The following is a 20,147-nucleotide window of genomic DNA, read 5'->3' on the forward strand; positions in this document are numbered from 1 at the left end:
TTTGTTGCTGTTTTTAAAATTAATTCTGAAAAAATGAAAAATACTAGTCAGTGTACTACTTTTTTTTTTCTCTCTTTGTTTCCGCCTTGCTATGAGATGGGAAGATTTGAGTGCTGCACTACTGAACATGAGCAGGTAGAAATTCTGGCAGCAAGTGTTGCTCCCTCCCCTAGAAGAGCTCCTGGGTATATAACTCTCACATTTAAGTCCACCTTCTTCATCAGTATCCATTTATAATTTTTCATTGTATTTGAGTTTGGGGAGGGAGTTCTTAAGAGCAATGAAGTAAATTAGTCTTCCATGAGCAGTGAAAATGCCTAACATTGTCTAGGGACAAAACAAAGTTATGTGTTCCACAGAATTCCATGGAATGTGGCTTCATGGAAATCTTTCTCCTGCCCTTCACTTTCACTAGCTCAGCTTGCCAGTAATGTGTTTTGAATTATAACAGCTGAATTCTTCCTACTGTTGGAATGTATGATAGGAGCTACTTTGATTTTTTTCTCTCCACAGCTGGCAACTTTGAAGTGTTAGTCACATTTGACAGAAGGAAAAAAAAAAAATTGGATTTCCCATCATCAACTCCCTTTCAAAGCCTAAGAATATGACCGTATTTTTTTCCAAATATGGAGATGATCAAATGAATCTTTTTAAAGAGGAATATTCTAAACTAAAGTTACGATGTTCTTGTTTCTCCTAATACTGTAGGCTGAAAATCCATTACTGGTTTGAAGTGTGACTTGTTTGTAAAAACCATCTTATCATCAAAATTGAAGTGAGGAACAGAAGATGCAGTTGGATAGTGATGGTTGATTTTAATATCTTGGCAGGGGGCAGCCAAAATGAAATACTAAACTCTGTGCTGCTTTTGCTTTTGGTACCAGTTTGGGCATACAAAGTTGAGTTCAACTCTAATAAAATGTTATTTTAGCAAGAACAGGTGTTATCTCCAGGTAGCCAGTATAAAGATTAAAAAAGTGTTTGACATAGAAGATTATACACTGTTCTGACAGTGACCTTGCCTTAGCTGTAGATAATTTTCTAGGGAGATGACTAATTATTCTTGCAGTTCTTCACTCCGAACTTTGAAAAAAAGAGAAAAAACCCCACAATTGTATAATTTTGCAGTGGTGTTGGTATTTGATTTCTGAATGTGAATTCATTTGAGTGTCATTCAGCCTTGTGTATCCAGTCATTCTGTGGTTGTACAAGATAAATTGAGAGGTTATTTATACATGGAGAAAATGTTTTGAATGGTTTGAATACATGTATTAAAGTTGAAACAGTTGGATTCATCAAGGGCCATGTAAAGACAAAAAATTTTCTGAAATAGTAGAAATTTTTAATTGTCTATGAATTACTTATTTCAGGCCTGTTAGGTGGCTGAACATGGCTGGTTCAGGTAAAATGAGAACGAAGGCAGGCTATTACATAAAAAGGTGAATCTGCATTCGGGTGCTGTTTGCCAAATGTTTTGTATTTGTTGGTCTAGTTTCCTTAATACTGGTGTCACTAGGCATTTATTACTGCAAAACTGCATAGTGTAGCTGTCAGCACAATAATTGTTACCCAAGTTGTCTTTGGCACAGGAATTGGAAAGAGTGCAAAAACAGTTTGGCAACAGGCTGGGATTTTTTTGTTACATGTCAGCACGTGGAAGGGTGGGAAAATAAAAGGTGCATTGGCAGGTTCAGGTACTTCTATAGATGGAGGTCAAGAAGAGCACTGCAGAGTATAATGAGCATTCTTTGGTCAAAGTATTCTTTGTTTGCTCTCCTGAAGTGCATACCAGGAGCAAACAAATTCTGATATGACTGGCCAAATAGACCTGGTAATATCCTGGACATCTGTGAGATCGATCAGACCTCCTAGCTGAGAGAACAAGTGTCTCCTTGAAACTCACAGAAGAGAATCAGACCTGTTGGAAAGAATCCCCAAAGGTTGCCATTGCAATATGGATGTCATTTTGTATGCTTTTAGCTACATTGTGTAGGAAAGGTACGTTCTGTACTGCAGAAAGAAGAGAACATGGGAGCTTCTTTCACAGTGTGCTTCCAAGCCCAGGTGCAGTGAGGACCCATAGTTGTGTGTAGTGTGAATGCTGAGCAGAATATGCTGTTGTGAAATAGAGGCGATGTGGTGGGAGAAGAGGTCTGTCATGGCATCATTCAGTTCGTATTTCAATGGGTAATTAAGTGGAAGTACAGAAGCTTTGTTGTACTTGAGGTAACAGAGTAATGCTCATTTGCAGGTCTGTCCAGTTTGCTGCAAGGATGCAGCATTGTTCATTGCAGAATTGTTCATTGTAATTTTATTAAGTCCACAATTAAATTTCAAGAGAAGGTTTGTCCTAAAAACTAGCTTAATGGATCTTCTTTTGGAGAATTCACTTCATAATTTTTAAAAATTCCTCTGGCAGCAATTAGTAGCTGAAACTAGAATTTAATATTTTTAATAATTCAAATAAATCTATTTCCAAGGAGGAACCTTAAAATACTGCTATAGCATCTAATGAAGTAAAGCAAACAACCATAACACACAGTTTTTGGGGTCAGCTGAAAGATTCTGCAGGAATCAAGTCAGATTTTCTTCCTATCTCCCGCCTTCAGAAGTACTGAAGAGAAAACTGGGAGAGCATTTGTCTATGTTCATCTCCTTTATTTGAGTTTCAGCGTGGTCTAGTGAATAAATATTATTTGAAATCAAGAATGCTTATACTGCTTTTTAAAATAAAAAATACACTTATTTGCAGACTTACTTAGCAGCCTGTTTCAGTTAGCTTCAAAGGAGACCACTTCTCTCATTTCAGAAAGTGACCTGCCAGTTTCTTAAAGTACAGCAATACTTGGAACATACCAAGGAGCAATCTCTCTGGATAGTGCTTTGAAAAGGCAAAAGTTATAATACAAGATTTAAGTATTCATTTGCAGAGTTAGCCTTAAATGTCACAGTGTTTTTCCTGAGTGTCTGTACTGTTCGTTTACAAGAGAAATGTTCCAACACATGCGCTTTAGGATTGTAAACAGATTATGTCTCTTATCGTCAATGTTTGTTTGCTTTAGGTCACTACAAAACCCACTCTTGCTTGCCCTGTTAAAATCTTGCATACTTTTCTGTAGTTTTGTTCAGTTTTCAGCCTATAGCAATAAAAACACATTCTAACATGAGCAGATGTTAGAGAAACACAGAAGCCCTAGGAAATGTCTGAGGTCTGCATGCAGAATAATGTGTTTGACTACAGAGATGTCTTATGTAATGCACTCCATTTTGAAGACCAGCTATTTATTTGACAAAGTAGTGGAAATAGGTTTATTAAAAGTACAGTATCTGAGAACAACATCAGAAGCTTCTTTCATAAATCTGTTCTTACAGCTGCTTGATCGTGTGGCTGAAGAAAAAGCTATTCACTGTGAAGTCTGCACAGCTTATCAGTGGCCTTTGCCAAAGGAAGATCCAGCTGTTTCTGCCTGCCTGCACCAGTAAATACACTATCCTATGCTGATGAATACATCCTGGTGCTGTAGGTTATTCTTGTGCTCAAAAGCAAGATGATGTGTTGTGTATAGAGTATTCCTGTAACCCCAAGTTACCCTTTGACCAAGCTTTTTGAATAAAATTTTAGTGCACTGGGATTTTTCTGCAGGGAGCCATGATGCCCAGGACTATTATATTACATTGCTTAGATCATAAAAATCGCGATAATTTTTTATTTTTGCATTTTTCACAAAAAACCTTAAATATCAAGCTTTGAAACATTTTAATGAAAGGAAAGTGTTTTAAGTAACTAAGTTTTTTGTTGTTGTTGTTGTTTCTTCTGTCTGGAAGCAATTATTATTTCATCTTGATAATGCCAATAGTAACCCTAGGCTGATAAAGTGTATGCTTTATGCCCCATAACAAAGTTTTCAGAATGCTCTATAAATATAGCAGAGAGCCTAAGACTATTAATGTCACATACAGCTGCAAGATTAAAATACCTGCTTGCTAGTAATTCTTGATTAATGTTTTCTGTTTGTTCAAGTGGCTCTTTAACACTTTAAAATCTCCACGAAGTATCTGTGCATATGTGTGCACATATATCTGAGAATGAATGAGTCTTTCTGGGGGTTCCATCTTTCAGTGTTTTAATTTTTTTAAGTTACTGTTCCTCCTGGATGATCAGCATTGCATTTATAGAAGTTACATCAATCATCTGATTAAAAGGACAATTCTTTGGTATTTTTCCAATGCTAGGTGTTAAACCATTTAGTAATATTTTATTTTTTAAAAAAGCTAAAATTAACTCAGACAATGGCATTTTTTATGTGAAAGTATTTTTATTGGTAATAGTTTCTCTGTGTTTTTGTAAAGCAGTGAAACACACACAAAAAAAAAATGTTGGAGGTATTTTGATTTCATCACTGGTGTTATTAACCTTTTGGACCTTGGGTTTTATGCCTTCTGACCAAAAGGCATATATACCTCTTGGACCAGAAACCCTTTAATTTTTATTTGAACCAGAGAATGGCCAGATCTGTTTGAGCAGGCTTGTGCTCTCCCAGTGCTGATTCTATAAAAATAAATCTTGTGTTACCTCTTAAAAGTGGAGTATGAGCTAAAATCAACCTCTTTATTCTTTCCCAGTGCTCATTATTGCAGTAGAGCTACTAAGAAAAAAATGGTCAGCAGTTTCTTGTTGTGCCTATCCAGTTGCTTCAGGTGGGTGCGCTGGCAGAATCCACTGTGTAAGCTGGTTCTGCGGGCACAGTGATTTCGGGAAGATTTCGGGAGCGGTTGAACGAGTTGTGTTCTTCCAGGAGATGGCACTGTAACCGCATTAACAAACGCCAAACAAACGGAGGGGGGAGCCAGCGAGATTTCTTCACCCATGAAAAATTGCAGGTATTTGAAGAAGGGATTTGAAATGGATCTGGTGGATTTTATTTTTCTTGACAAGCTACTGAAATTTTCTGTTAAGACTGGCTTGCTTCAAAGTTCAATCCTTTGCAAGCTATTTCTAAGGTTCACTTCTGTACTGTAAATTTTGTCCAAGTTAGTGCAGGTGTGTGGCCACCAGGCAATACTCCTGTAGCCAGATGTTTGCTGGTGGTCCAGTCTGGGTGGCTGGCTACTGCTGCAAGGAGTGCAGTAAATCCCTGGGCCCCTCTAGCTGAGTTACATGGCTGAAAAAGCAGATTTCATAGCATGGTTCCTTATTTTCTTTCTTACCTTGCTATTGATTTCCCTTCTTGCAGGCTTTCAGCAGTCAGCTGTAATGGAATGGTGGCTCTTAACATGGGAGACCTCACAAAATTAGGTTTTGGATTCTGGTGAGCATATGGATGTGTCAGCAGTGATTGCCTTCCCATGAATGAGTGCATTCACTTCTTATGTGGTAAAATTTAGGTGTTTGGGCAACAGTACACTGACTTACTTTCCAGATCTGGAGTTTAAACAAGAGAGGATTTAAAATTTATGTTTATCATCTAAGTTGCTCTGGTAACCAAAAACTTGTTTTTAATTTTTAAATTTTATTTTTTTTAAATTAAATTTTGAAATACTGTTTTTCAATTTGACCATAAATGAAACAAAATATGCAACAAGACCCCAATTCCAATGGTAATATTTTTTTGATGCTGCAGGACTGGGATTTCTGTTCCGGAAAAAAATGACCAAAAATGAGAAAAACTACTAATCTAGAACCAACTGTATGTGATTCTAATGAACCACAACTTGTACCATAATTGTAAGAAAAGCTGAGGAAGGTAAATTCCCAGCAGTTGTCCCTGGAGATGTCTGTGCAAGCACACAGCAGCCTCAGGAGCTCGCAAACTCATTTGAGGTGGTTTTGGCAGGCCTGCTTTTCATGCTGGAAGTACTGAAATAAATGCTGCTGTATCAGATGCTCTTAGCGATAGGATTCTACAAAAGTCAAAACATAAAATTATTTTATTTGAAATATACAAATACAAATGTGTGGATAAAAAAAACCAAAAATAAAAAGCCCCAAAAATCTGATCGATCCTATGAATCTCTGTACTTCATGCTGAACACTGAAAAGGAAGTGATTAGTACTTTGAATGATCTGTTCATACTGCAGTAACTGAGCAGAAATGACTGGAGATGGAGGCTTGCTTTCTGCTCCAGGCAGAAAGAAATCTGTCAAATCCAGTGAGCACAAACACTGACCAAAACACATCCTTGCAGATTTCTTCTCAGCCACTGTTATGAGAGATAGCAGAATTTGGATGTCTAGCTGGAGCTCATTTTATCTCACTTGTAACCATTTTTTGTATTTTCAGTGTTGCAGAGGGTTTTGTTTTATTTGTTTACTTTTAATTTCAGCCATTATCCTGGTCCTCAAGCCCTCAGAGCAGCACTTTTCTCTTAGGTGCCCACTGCTCACACCAACACCAGACCAATTAAAAATCCTGGATGCCTTTATTGTCTGACTGAGGAGTAAGTTTTGTCCAAGGACAGTACAATGTCTATCATCACACTGCATTAGCGTTGTAAAGGAGTTTTGGTTAGGGTCTTGTTAACAGGGAAAAAAGGCAGAGCAGCAAGCATTGAACTCAGGTGTCAGGGAAGCTGCAGAGACATGGCTGTGGACTCACTTCTCACTGCCTATTCCCAGCTAGGGTCCTGGGCACATATTGTTAGTTTCCCAGTATCTTGAAGGAGTTTATTCCTTTTCCATCAAGGAGATCTTGAGGGAGAAGGTCTCATGCCAAAAAGGACTAGTTTGGTTAGTTGAAGTAGATTCTGATTTTCTAACTCATCCAGCCATCCTTGCTATTTTGCACTCTTGCTTAAGCTCAAGAAGCCTGTGCTCCTCAGTGGCTTCCCCTGTGATGCTCAGAGCATACAAGATGCCCATCAACCTCCTGGTTTTGTTTGGAGCTTCCTGTTCAGTTTAGCACTGTTTGTTCACAGCTGTTCCCCTGCAGAGGGATTCCTTTGCTCAGCAGGATCTAAATTCGTCACTCTTCTGCTGACTCAGTCTCTTTGAGCCCAGAACTGTCCCTGGTATTCCTTTACAATGTTCTCAGCAGAAGTACATGGTGTCTTGGCTTCTGTGGCAGATCAGCAGTTTCCTTATCTGATAGGATGTGTCTCTCTGATCGATCTAGTTTTTCTGAATTTCGCCTAAATTGAGGGTTTCATTCACTGAGTGGTTTCTCCTGCTAAGTACAATGCAGGGAGCAACTTCAACTTCTGTCTCTGAAAAACAGCTTCAGAATGAAACTGAAACAAAATTTGTGAAGATTTTGAAGATGATACAGTTAAAAATTTGTTTACTCTCATGTGTGTGGAAACCGGGCTCTGTGTGCTTGCTTGGGGACTAAATGTAATAAAAATAAATGCTAATCTACCCAAACATTATAGCTGAAAAACTGCTGAAGAAAACTGCAGCTTGGGTACCTGAGGGAAAAAAGGAAAGGAAGACTAGCTTTTGTATATATTTCAAAACCCAAGTTATAAATACATTCTTAAGTTGACCTGCCACCTGGATATGCTAATGCTCCAATTGTTTAGACTGCCCTCAGAACTTGCTGGATTTTCCAGAACCTAGTTTCAACTACAAGTTTTGCCTTACAGGAACAGCCTGGATTTAAGGCATCAAAATTGCAATGAATTTACTAAGATGGTGACAATTTTTTTTGTATTAACAGCTTGTCAAGGATGACTCTTAACAGTGCTCTCAGAGTAAAAAATACCAACATAAAATTTATCTTAGTTAAAACAAAATTAAAGTCATCTGACAGAATTGACTTTTTCTCATTCATGAAGTGATGCTCTAAATATCATCCCTTTGTCAGAAGATGAGGGAGGCAAGGGGTGCCCCCACTGCTCCCAGACACACCTTAACTGGAAAGGAAAACTGGAACATCCTGAGGCTTGAGAAATTTCATAAAGAAGAAAGATACTTTTTAAAGCATGCACTACTTGACTGCTCAGTACTTATTATGGAACAGTTTTGTACTAATTAGCACGTGTATGCGGTTTCAAAGCATATAAAACTGCAGAGAATGTCATAAAACTGACATGCTTGAGTGCTTTCAGCTACCAAGAAGTGAATGGGTAATTTTAGATGTACATACAAGCAATGAGGAGCTTATTTTCAGGCTTCAAATGTACCCCTGTGTGTGGAGGTCCAATATGATATGGCAAATATTGGAGTAAAGATAAATAGTCCATTTAAAAAAAACCTGTATCTAGCTGACAAAGCAAAAACTCACTACGTTCATGTAATGTTAAAAGTCAATGAGAAAAAAATGTTCGAGATTTAAACTTTTATCTCATGATTGAAATTCAGTGGGAAACAGTTTAGTGCCACTGGTTAGACGACTACAATAGAATACAATTCAGCGAGGAGCTGAATGGAACAAACACAAGGGCTGGTTTGGTTGTACATTTACAGGCTTTCAGCTCCATTGCTCTACCAATAGGAAAAGTGACTATTTAGCAGTCACCATCTCTGGCAGAGCCTGCATCTCCAGCTTCAGGAATAGGTTTGCTTCCATAATGACAAAGAGGTTACATTGCATCATTCTGGCCAAGACGGGCCTTTATTTGCAGTTTTTACAGCTCTGCTGCCTGAATAGTAGTTTCCTGGATGTGAATGCTCACCTTGAACTTTCAGGTCCAGTTTCTTCATTATATTTATTCAAGTGAACAACTGAGAGCATAAATCTTCTCTGAATTACCTTGTGCATAATCCGGTTGATATCTCTCAGTTAATACTGTTATGAAAAAAACATAAATTTTTATAATTTTCTAAGTTTCAAATTACATTGACACTCATTAATAGCTCTATTTTCGTTTAACTTTGGTGTGTTTTTATATAAATTACATCTCTGTGTCTACAGAGGCCATGAAAACACAAATTGCATATTAATGGATAACAAAAGGGTATCTGTGATTGTCAAGTCAGTTAACTTCTAAGAATAATATTTTCATATTATATCATGCTTTTTAATAATTCTCTTTAGCTTCGGAGTAGGAACTGCACAAGTTAGAGAGAAAAATACTGTTCTCCTTTCTGTCCCTGCAGAGGTTATCTGGTTCAGCTCTTACAATCTGGCATGCTTTATCAACTGTAAAGCACTGTCTTGACAATAAAAATTTTCTTTCTGGAGTGAGGAAGCATCTGGAATTTGGGAAAGAGTTACTATCAGAAGAGAGGAAGATGCAGTGAGATGGTGTGAAGCTGCTGTGGAGCCTCAGATAATTGCTTTTAGGGCTTTAGTAAATACAGGTGTAGGGTTATGGTTAATTCATATATAGGGCTGGGGAGAGCTGTGAGATAGGACATTCCCTGATCCATCCAGACTACAAGCTAACCATGAAACACCAGCAAAGAAGCTACCCTGTACCAGAGGTGTAAAATTCTTTGGGGATAGAATATTGAAATATAATAACATTTTTTAACTTTATGTTAAAATTCAGTTGGGGAGCTCGGGACTGGATCCGGCACTCCAGGTGTGCCTCACCAGATGGGCAGAGGGGAAGCCCCTGCCTGGCTGGCAGGGCTGTGCCTGATGCAGCCCAGGAGGCTTTGGCCTTCTTGGCCACCAGGGCACATTGCTGCCACCTGCTCAGCTTGGTGTCCATCAGCACACACAGGAACTTTTCTGGCAATGTTTCCCTTTATGTGGTTGGAAGTGAAAATGGGCTGCCCTGTCCAGAATGAAATTCCGTGCAAGCAATGACAAAACTGAAACAATCGTGTTCTATGCCAAAACCAAAGATAACAATTTTTTCTTCATTGTAAATGGAAATACTGATTAGTTGAGATACTGCTGCACTTTTCCTTGCTAAGTTTTTCTCTGCTCTCTTAATTTCCAAAAAAGAGATTGCAGGCACTAGTGAGAGAATCAACTTCATCTTGTGGAGCTCTAGTGTGGTTTTGTTCTTTCTTTAACTTTCCCTAGTCTAAAATGAAACTGTAGATTAATCTGAGGTAAGTTTCCCTCAAGGTGCCTTATTATAGCTGTTCTGCTTTGTTTAAATGCTCTTGTTTAGGTAAAAATGCCAGAAAAAGTGTACTTCCTCGAGGATGCTGCATCAGGCATGCTGGACTCCTGAAGCAGAATGTGTGTGGGAGACGGGCTTTCCACACTCCAGCAGTGTCCTTATGGCCACCAGCAGCTTCACTACACCCCTAAACTTCATTAATTTTACTTGAAGTAATAGCTAGCCCACAGGTTAACATGAATGCTCCAGGAATACTGTGGTTATTGCTGGCTCTTTGCAGAAAGAAGCTGTTCCATTGTTTCCAACACTGTGTCTGTCTTAGGCCAGAAGGTTGCTCCTTTCATACTTTAGCTTTGGGGACTGTCACATTTTATTTGAAAATTGTCTTCTTTCCAGCCAGGCACAGAGGCCACATTACTTGCATGTGGGGCTGACAATAGTTAGATAAAGAAAAGTGTAGGCTGATCCAAACTGGTGTCACTTCTACCAGAAAATTGGGCAAGTTCTTATAGCAGTCACTCTTAGAAACATTTTACTCTCAATGTTCAGTTACACAAAAGTTATCTTTGCTCCTTCTGCTGAGTTTAAGCCTGTTGCAATTACTGGGACTGGGATAAGGGTTTCATTATTTTTACTTTGCTTCTCTAAGCCTCCATAATGGAGCAATTAATTTTAAGATGTGCATTTTGCAGAAAGAATGAAGAACTGGTACTATGAAAAATACCACCAGACAGCACAACTTTTATGTCTGCTGAAAGAGCCTAAAAAAGTCCTATAATTAACAGCTTCTTGAGGTGCTGCATCAAGTCAAAAGCTATTGTTAAAATTAATTTAAGTGTTAGCAAAGCCACGAGGATTCTGTGCTGCAGCAGAGAAAGCAGGATAGTAGAATACAATCAAAGATTTCTATTGTGGTATAAATGACTGCGACAGTTCACAGTGATCCATGTTGCAACCCAGACCTTTAGAGTAGCTGAGTCAAAATTTCTCCTAGATGTTTAAATGTGAGGTTTTGATTAATAACTTCGGAGCATTAAGAACAGACAGAATAGATCTGATACTACCATGAATGAAGAAAACCTCATTTAGGTATATAATTACTTTTATCGAGTTGTAGTGTGCTTCAAGTGAAAGTGCTTTTTCCAAAAGTGCAAATTATGTATTTTATTGAAAAGCAGTTGAATTATTTCCATTGAACTCTACTGTTAGATCAGTCACTACATTTAGAAGAACAGTTGTAAAGACCATTATACTTCAGTGAAATCAGTGTACTGCTCAGCTGATTCTAAATAACAGTGGTTGGGAACTATCATAACAAAAAACCCCATAAACACAATTTCCACTTGTAGAATTTTACATATTTCTTGTCACACACTGCTACAGTCTCTGCTCTACCCTGTGGTTTTGTTTAGAAGAATTACAGAAATATTTAGGTAGGAAAAGACTGCTAAGATCCCAAGTCCAGCTGTAAACCCATCAAAGGAATCTTTGTTTCCTTTTGGGAAAGGAAATGAAATCTTGCGAAACAGAAGAGAACATCTCTCAAAGACTTTGGAAAGGAGATAGGGCCAAGTGAAATGCCATTCAGAAAAACAAAAAAATTGGGAAATTGGGAAATGCAGTGAGCACAAGAAAAAGGTCTGGGATCAAATGAGGTGCAGTGGGAAGGGGCAAAAGATGCCGAAACAAAGCTCAGAGATGCTGCAAAATCTGGGGAAAAACCAAGAAGGAAAAGAGGACACTGATGGCAAGACAGATGTGAAATGGCCTGGAGAGGAAAAAAAAAAAAATTCAAAAACCTCTGCCCAAGCCAAAGCCAGCAAAAGGCATGGCATGCCACAAATGCAGGGCTATGGACCAAAGCTTGCCACTTTGATGCCCATTGAAATCGCAAGATTTTGTTTCCTTTCCCGAAAGGAAACTTCGTTTGTTTGTTCAACTTCCATGTTCACCACTAAACAATGTCTCTAACTGACACACCCACGTGCCTTTTGAATATATCCTGGGATGGAGAATCCCTGGGCAGCATGTTCCAATATTTGGCCACCCTTTCAGTGAAGAGTTTTTTCCTAATGTCCCACCTAAACTTCCCCTGGTGCAACAGGGAGGCCACTTCCTCTTACAGAATTTGCAAATGTGATGGCAAACTGGAAATGGAATATTTGAAAGGCTGTAAATCTTTCTATTTCTTGGTTCTCTTTGTAGCTGCAATTCTGAAGGAATTTTTTATCCAGTTTCATGAAAGATTTTGTAGCAAGCTAAGCGTGTTGGAAAATTCCTGTCCCCCAGTGGTAAACTGGTTAACTGGCCAGCTAACTGTGCATTTTTCCATAGCAGCTATAACCCTGCCTAGCTAATTCCTTCAGAATCGCTGATGCACCAGGAACATGTATTTCAAGAGCTGAGGTCTGCTGCCTCATCTCAGCAATGGGAAAGATTTTGTGAATCAATATCACTCTGAGTTTTAAGAACACTTTGACAGAGCAGGTAGTTTTTTACTTCTGTACAAAAAGCTATTGGTTTCTAAAAATATAATGCTATTTTTCTGTAGCATTAGGTGAAAAAATGTAAAGGGATAAAGGAGAATTTTGAAAAGGAAGGTCAGTGAGAATGAAAGGTCAGGAAAACTATTATATCTTCTAACAAAGCCTGCAAGTGGTCATTCTGCAGTAATATTTTGCTGCTGTACATGAACACAGCTGAAGTATCCTGGCAAAGGTTTTTTCAACACCGCTCTGAGCACTGTGTCAGGCTATTACCTACTGACAATTTTATGGAGGCTTTACTCGAGCAGCGTCTCACCCTCCCCACTGCTGTGTGCCGGACTACCTGCTGGGAGGCTCCACCTTGGGCCATGCACAAAAGCTGTAATTTGCCTCTGGTGACTTGCAGACTCTGGTGGGACCACCTTCAGCCCTGCCTGTGTGGCCTGGGCACTTGGAAAGTTTCACCAGCACTAATTGCTGAGGCTCCTTGCCTGCAGCCCCCCAGCTCCTGCATGGCTGCTTTGCTGCCAGCTGGACTGTGCTGAGCTGTTTTCCACCTAACATCAGCCCCAGCTGGCACAGGACCCATCTTGTAGTGCCCCATGAGCTGATCATTCTTGTTTGAAGTAACCATGCTTTTTAGCACAGACTTCAGACAGCTAGGAGTGAAGCCCTATTCTAGTTTGCATTTAATCAAGAGTGTTTCTCTCTTTTCCTTTTTCAGCTTTGCTTTGCATCTTGTTTTTCCTTATTTGTGTACATTAAAAATATGCAATAAAAAGGATCTCTTAGTGTTCAGCAGCCTAAAAATCAGAGGTTTTTAGTTCCCTGGAAGCAATTTCTGAACTTTCTCTGTCTGACAGTGCCAGTAGATTTTCCAGCGCCAATAATCACAAAATGTCAGCATTGTTAAATGGGGGACAATAAATTTTCAAACAGTTCCATAACATGATTTTACCAGACGTTAAAAAGTTCAGGCATGGACTGTAAATAAATTTCCATCTCACAGCTATATGCCTCTTTCGTTAGAGAACAAATTATCATTAAGATAAGCAGTTAAACAGTTATTATCCTGTTTTGTTATGGCCCTGTATTTTGCTAGTTAGATAGTTAGGCTGTCCTGCAAAGATAAGAAGGCTCAGTAAAAGTATGTAAATTCCCCTTTTATAGAAAAGACTATGAAGAAAACAAATTTTAGAGAGAATCTTAGATCAAATCTAGGCTATATAGTTTGGCATCTCCTTTCTGTGATTTTCTGGAGCTCTCTGGGGCCAGCCAAGCAGACATCAAAAGAAAGGTCTAAGCAATGAAGTGAAGAGCAAAGCAAACCCCTCATCCCCTTTCTTCTTGGTGTGTAGGGTTTCTCCCATGCATCAGCAGTTTAACCAGCTCTGCACTTGGCTCTCTTGGAGCTGGAGCCAGTGATAGCACACTTTGAATGTGGTCTGCAGATCCATTTCTATGGCAGGCTGGAAGTCTGGTCTTGGACCAGAAGTTTCCCTGCACCCACTGGAGCGATGAGCCTTTGCCTGCCTTTTGCTAAGGACTCAGATGTCTCACAGTGATGGCTGGTCAGGTTTGCTTGGTGGGAAATTTGCTGTGCTTTTTGGTCACATGGTCACAGATTCACAGAATATTTGGAGTTGGAAGGGGCCCACAAGGATCAAGTCCAGTTCTTAAGTGAATGGCCCAAATAGGGGTTGAATCCACAACTTTAGGTTATCATCACTGTGCTCTGACCTACTAAGTGTTCCTGCAGACTGAGAGGGTTCAGCTGGGGACTTTCCTGTCCACATGAGCCTCAACTTGTGTTTCAATAGTGAGCAAAAACACTGAACCCTTCTGTTAAAAAATAGTTGGTCACCAGCTGTGTTTCACCTCTGGCTTTAAGCATCACTGGAGGACTTGTCAGTTTGTCACAGAGATGGCAGGAAATGGGGAAGTGGGTTAACTCCAGAACACTGCCTGCCAGCACGGTGAGCTCCATGCATGGTAAATCCATGTAGGGAATTTGAGTGTTTGTGCCAGGGGGAAGAAGGAGCTCAAGTACTCAGACACATCTGTGTGGACAGGTCTGATCTCATGTTCACTGCAAACCTCTTCAGATCCTAGCTACTGATTTAAGTGGCACTTCTTATAAACAGCCATACAAACAGTTTGTATCCTTGGATCTGAGGGACTATAATTTTGTATATGACAATCTTTTCCTCTTGGCAAGTCCAGAAAAGGTAGGGGGTTTCCTGTACCTTAGCAAAACCTTTACTAAGTTGAATCATCCATCTAAATTAACTTACAGGGGGAAAGGGATACTGTCATATTTTACCCATAATCTCTGGAATCATTTCTGTAGAATTAAAATGTCTTTTATGGGCAAGAGGGGTAGGTGGAAGAGAGGTCTTGGAGGAACAACATGGTCCTTCCACCACCACCTCCTCTCCTGGGGATCAGTAGTGCATTGTGGGGAGTGAATTTTAGGAGAATAAAGGAAGAAGTGAACAGAAAGTCAGTTTAGCTGAGGAAAAAAGGAAAAATGTAGGCATAGAAAGACTTGGGAAAACAAGAGTAAGAGAGAGTCAGGAAGAAAGGAAAAGATGGACTGATTTGAAAATGGAAAGAAAGGACAGAGCAATTGCAGGATACATTAAAAATTAAAGAAATCCCTCCCAGAGCAGGAGGGCCCGTGCACACCAGCTAGCTTTTCTTTGTAGGTGGCAGTGGAACATCCCAAATAGTTTGCATCTGAAATCTTCGACACCCAGGCTGGTGCTTCTGGGGAAACTGGGACTCGCAGCACACAGGGAAAGACAAGTTTGACATTGCAAAGGTTTAGCTGTGAATTGCTCAGACTATCAAGATTACCTGTTATCAGGTCTTGTGGAGCAGCAAGGAAAAGATGAAGAAAGGCAATTATTTTTCATGCATTACAGGGTTTCTGTCTGCCCCACAGGCACTCCTGCTGAGGCCGCATGAAGATTTTCACTGCAGTCATAATGAATTAGATTTTTCAGTATTATTCCATATGCAATTAAAAAAATACTATGTATAATATCTTACCAGATAAAAAAGAATCTTTTTATGGACATGCTGTAGGTGTCTATTAAATGTCTATTAAAACATACCAGGTTGCTCTGTCACCCTGATTTGACTTGTGTAGAGCATCTCATCACCTTGCAGGTTCAAGAATGTGCCAAGGCTGATTTTTTCAAAGGAAGAACTCTTGTGAAATGAAAAAACCCAACCAGATGAAGCCTGCAAATTTAACAGGCAGATGGTCTTAGATGTAAGTATATTTGCTTTGGTGGAATAGAAAGTTGAAATTAGAAATTAAATCTTTCCCAAGTATTCACGTGGCGCATGAAATCAAATGGAGAGTACTGATAGAGCAGTGATTTATTAAAGATATGGATATTGATCTAGTACCAATATCCAACTGTGACGGACAAAAACTCTCTCACAGTTTAAAGTTAGAAAGTGTATGTTTATTCGACGCCGGGCAGCGTGCGGGATAGCTCCCAAATGCTCACTGCGCCTTCCAGGTGATTACAGAGTCTTTTTATCCATACAAGTATTGAATACACAAAATACAAATGCATATTCATAATTTTGGTGCATCCCGTTCCCCGCTTCATATGCTAATCACTCCAAAAGCTATTAAGCATGCGTAGTTTGTCCCTTGAAATGGGTCGGTGGTCCCTTTCATGGGGAGGGGTCCCAAAATGAGGAAGTAAATGAAGTCTTCCTCGTTCTGACCTTTCTATCTTTTCAATGCAAATATGACAAATGAACTCTTGGTAGAACTCCCATTCCTTGTCTTCAATTGGTTTCAGAACAGAGGAGGCCCACAATTGTCTTATGTTCCTAAAAGCTATTTGTCAGTTTCTATATTCTTCATTATAAACCCAGCTAACTAAACATTATGGTGACAAGCATTCAATTATTAGTTAACTACTAACTCCTAACTTCATCAAGGCCTACTTATTTATTATTATTATTTTAGTTAACTCTAGTAAGGCTTATTTCTAACTAAAATCTTAGCTCCTCTAAAATCTCTAAATTCCTTAAAGTTTATGTTTCAGCAGAAAGTTTCTTAGAACTAGTAGCTCAATCAGAGGAAGAAAAAGAGTTTGTTGACATTTTTATTGGCCAGAATAATTTGTTATTTGATGAATTGATTAATCGCTGTGTTTGCATGGAATGAAATAGCCCATGCTGATACAGGATAGGAAGGTGATGCTTTGATGCTATGGGAGCTGATTTTGCCCAGGTGCTCTGGGTGACATTCCCATGAGGCATCACTATGGACCAGCCACTCTGCCCTTGCTGGTTTGTTTAACCCCGGCTTTGTGCCCAGCAGTGCCCCAGAGCTGGAGCTGTTTCTGTCCCAGGGTGCCTGGTTCAGCCACATGAGCCAGCTGCTGCTCAGATGGTGACCACCAGCTCTGGGGAACAGACCAGCAAGTCTACCTGCCTGCCCAGCCCTACTGAGCCAGTGGCATCAGGGGAGCCTGTCAAAGGTGGTTTTCTTACCACTGGTTTGAAAGTAGCTATAATTTTAATAACTGATTCCTCTGAGCCAGGCCAGACTGCCTCTGACACCTCACAGAAACCTACCTCAGAAGAATTACACAGTGCACTGTTGACTCAGCCCTTCCATCAGGTATGTTTGGATGTGAGTGCCAGACCTGCTGTTCAGCATGGATAGGAGCTTGGCTCATGTCCTACCCAAGTGCTGCAGCTGGCAAATCATTGCTCATAAATAGCTTTTCCAAAGACAACCACCTCCCTCTATAAGAGAGATTTATTTGTGGAAAACGTTTCAAAGTGTGGTTATATAGCATCTGGCATAAATTGCCCACACAAAGTAACTGGACAGTTGGATGATCAATTAATGCTGGCTGCTCTCCATCCCATTGTTTCAAGGGTATCAGGTAATGGATGGTTCATGCGCTCTATGCATTATATAAATAATTTAGTTTACATCTAGGAAAACATGTCCTGTCCATGAAGCAGAGAATTACTGGCTGTGTGGCTCAGAGATGCCTCTAAACCATTTCAGTCAAGTGTTACAAATTAGGATACAGTGAAAGAATTTATTTTCTTCATTGTTGCTGTCATTTGATTCAGCTACTGCAAAGATCTGTGTGAAATTATATCGCCTGTACAAATATTACAACATAAATTTTAGAGTAATACAAAAAGAAATTATGTGAGATCAGAAACAACAGCAGTACTGCTGTAGGAAGGCTTCATGGTATATTTGCTTATATTGTTTCAAAGAAATAGGAATTTCATACTGCTTTTGCTTAGATAACCAAAGTTCTATGTTTTTAAGCTATTACTATTGGCCAAATGACCTAAAGAGGGACTTTTCCCTAAAAGAGAGCACTGAAAATACCTCCCAATTCTGATCACATTTGAAGTCAATGTTGAAATTATGCTAAGTTACAGAACAGCATGATTTTTCCCCAGATGTTTCTGTTCTTCACTGAAGCATGTGGCTACACTTCTGAAAGTAGTTAAATTACTATTGCAAAGAATTTGCCACCCATTGGGATGCTTAGTTTACCTTAACTATGTTTTTTTTAGGGATATATTTGATGATGTGACTGTAACTGGAGAGTCTTTAGATTAACAGCTTGTCAAGAAAAGTTGACTTCCCTCAGAGTTTTCCACTGTTCGCTTTTACTTTGATTAAGAACCCATTTTGTATAGGGCCAGCAATTAAGAAAACTCTCCTTTTTAATTACCGGATCAAATTATCTATGTTACCATCCCAGACTTCTTTGTTAAAATGCATAACCTTTATTTTTACGAGCAGGCATGAGCAAGTCATAGCCATTTCTTACTCTAAAACACCTTAACCACCCCCAGAGCTACACTATTTAATTCCTTTGTGTATCTATAACATATAGTAGAGGGGGCTGTTATACCCATAAATAAATTGCATTATCCATGGGGGATGTTAAAAAGGTAATGAAAAGTTAATGTGGTATTTGCTTCTTTTTTATATATTCATTAAAATGATTTATAACTGCGATGCTTATCTAAACCCACAATTAGAACATTAGATTAAGTGTTTACCTTTGATGTGGTACATGTAATTTTATAGGAAGCCATAATACCGTTTCAGCCTGGCGCATAGGGAATTGAGAGAACAACTTAAGTTGTTTCTCAGTTAATTACTGTTCTCATTTGCCTCACCCCCTCTCTGAAAATGTCTCTTAATTAGAAGGGCCTGGTACAGAATTGTGCTGATGTTTAACATCTTAAAATTTGAATTGGTGGTATTTCCATAGGAAATAAAATCTACTGAGTGTTTCAAGTGCAGACGGGTGTTTAGAAACCAAGCGAAACGACAGCAAGTCCATGTTCCCAGGGGAAATTGTTTGTGCCTCGTGTGAAACGAGCTGATGGAGGAGCCCAGGCTCTCAGCAGGGAGGTTTCTGTCCCACAGACAGCAAGCTAAGACAGGCTGGGAACCTACTGACACCCCACAGGCCTCCTGGGCACAGGACCCTGGCCCCATGGGCACTGCTGAGCAGCGGTGTTTTCACTGATAGAAAATAACCTGCTTTTGAAATCTGACCGCTTCTTTCCAATTTACGGGCCCCATGTGCCTGGTGTAGCAAGCTGGGGAGTCACAGGTGGGATGGGCTGTGGGGCATGAGATGTTGGGTTGTAGATGCAAGGGGACAGTGTGGCACTGCCCCACAAACGTGTGAGACCAAGCACATGCGTGGTGAGACGTACACCTCACGTGGGAGCCTTTGGGGCAGCAGGAGGGGAGTGTGGGGAGTGGGGGAAGCCACGGGCGCCGCAGCAGCCATGTGGTCCTTGAGGCACTGGAGGCAGGGGCTCACCCTCTTGCCAGGCACAGCCATGGGCACAGGGGCCTTCAGCAGTGTGAACAGATCCTAGTCTTGGGATCTGGCTCAAGTTGCCTCCTTGGCTTTGCAGTGGAGCGTGGTGTGGGTAAAGGGTTGCCCTCTCTGCAGGGTGGATGGCCACATCTTTCTGAGTGATGGAAGATAGAGCGCCCCAGCTCTTTGTCCCAAACAAGCCAGGCCTGTTTTTTCCAGCAGCTTTAAGAAAGTGTCACACACAGGGTAGTGTTTTATATGGATCTTGGATAATTCAGTGTTACGTGCTGTCAGAAACAAGGGGGAAGAGAAAGTGCTGTTCCATTCCTTGGGAAAGCAAAAGCTGAATTCGCAGAGAAAAATACCTAACAAATGACGAACATATAGAGTCCATGAGGAGTTCTGTCAGGCAGCAGGACCTGCAACAGCTGCCTGGGGTTGCTTTCAGGGGCCTCTGCACCAGCAGAGTTCATAATCTCACCAGCATCTTCCTCTACTCTCCTGGCTCCCACTCACCCCTGCAAAGGTGATGGCACACAGGACAAAACCACACTAAAATCTTTATACACAGATGTAGAAAGAGTTCCTAAGCAGGCCTCAGCTCTACCCCATTTCTGGGTGGTTTTGAGTAATTTAATTTAATTTTACTCTCCTTCCCGCTCTGTGTATGTGCAGAAATGACCAAAATTTGTGGCTTCTTTCTCAGGAAAAACAAAATCAGTCACAAAGAGAGTGCGTAATTTCCAGCACATCTTCTGCTCACACAGTCCAGGAATCAGTGACCACCTCTGACTAGTGTGGGAAGCTGTGCAACAAACCGGATCTTTGATGGGTGGGCTGG

Source organism: Taeniopygia guttata, chromosome 1A (assembly GCF_048771995.1).
Source record: "Taeniopygia guttata chromosome 1A, bTaeGut7.mat, whole genome shotgun sequence".
NCBI classification, from domain to species: Eukaryota; Metazoa; Chordata; class Aves; order Passeriformes; family Estrildidae; genus Taeniopygia; species Taeniopygia guttata.